The sequence below is a fragment of the Aptenodytes forsteri genome, unplaced genomic scaffold, assembly GCF_000699145.1.
Source record: "Aptenodytes forsteri isolate BGI_AS27 unplaced genomic scaffold, ASM69914v1 Scaffold324, whole genome shotgun sequence".
Taxonomy (NCBI): Eukaryota; Metazoa; Chordata; class Aves; order Sphenisciformes; family Spheniscidae; genus Aptenodytes; species Aptenodytes forsteri.
In genome coordinates this window covers 745,051-745,736 of record NW_008795485.1, presented here as the reverse complement: position 1 = coordinate 745,736, position 686 = coordinate 745,051, and the positions used below count along the sequence as shown (strand labels likewise).

Sequence of the window (686 nt, the reverse complement as noted above, 5' to 3'; positions counted from 1 at the left end):
GCATATATAATCCTTTAGACATAAACTGTTGACCAAGGCTGGGACTAGGATTGGATCCAGCCCCACCTAAACTCCTCTCTGAGGAGTTTAGAAAGCAAGGGGGTCCTTTCTGAACCTCATGACTCAACGGGAGGGTGTCCCTGACAGTTTTGTCTGACCCTGTCCTCTATGCAGTAAATAATCAAGCGTACCTTGCCATCGAATCTTGTTCACTGTCGCATTTACCATTGAACTTTGTTAATTCACACTAACTCACTGTTTTCTATCAAAGTATTGTTGCTTCCCTCTTACGAGTGAAGTGCAGTCTCACTCCATCCACGACAGTCAGAAGACCCAACCACCACATTTCTACTAAAGAAATACATTCCTAAGAATGCTTGTTGTTACCTTTTCTACTATCTGTAATTTGTTATACATCCTAAATAGTTTTTATTGACTTCATGACCCATGTACACACACATATACTTAGATAAACACTCAAGACAGTTAACAAAAAAATAATCTTTTCCAAATCTTGCCAGAAGTGAACGTGAACAGACTGCAGGTACTAAAAAAAAAAAAAGTGTAAAACTTGCCTTTGTGTCTTAAATATTTAAAGATTTCTCTCGCACTTGGTCTTGGGAAGTTATAAGCTATAAACTAGACTTTGTACTATTCTTATCCTCCTGCTTTTTTTTTTTTTTTTT

At 37.5% G+C, this 686-nt stretch overlaps 1 protein-coding gene across 3 annotated transcripts in view; it reads right to left on the bottom strand.

Annotated features, from left to right (window-relative positions):
* GRAMD1B (GRAM domain containing 1B) overlaps positions 1-686 on the bottom strand; it is a 105,000-nt gene that overhangs the window by 95,005 nt on the left and 9,309 nt on the right. The window lies entirely within an intron of this gene.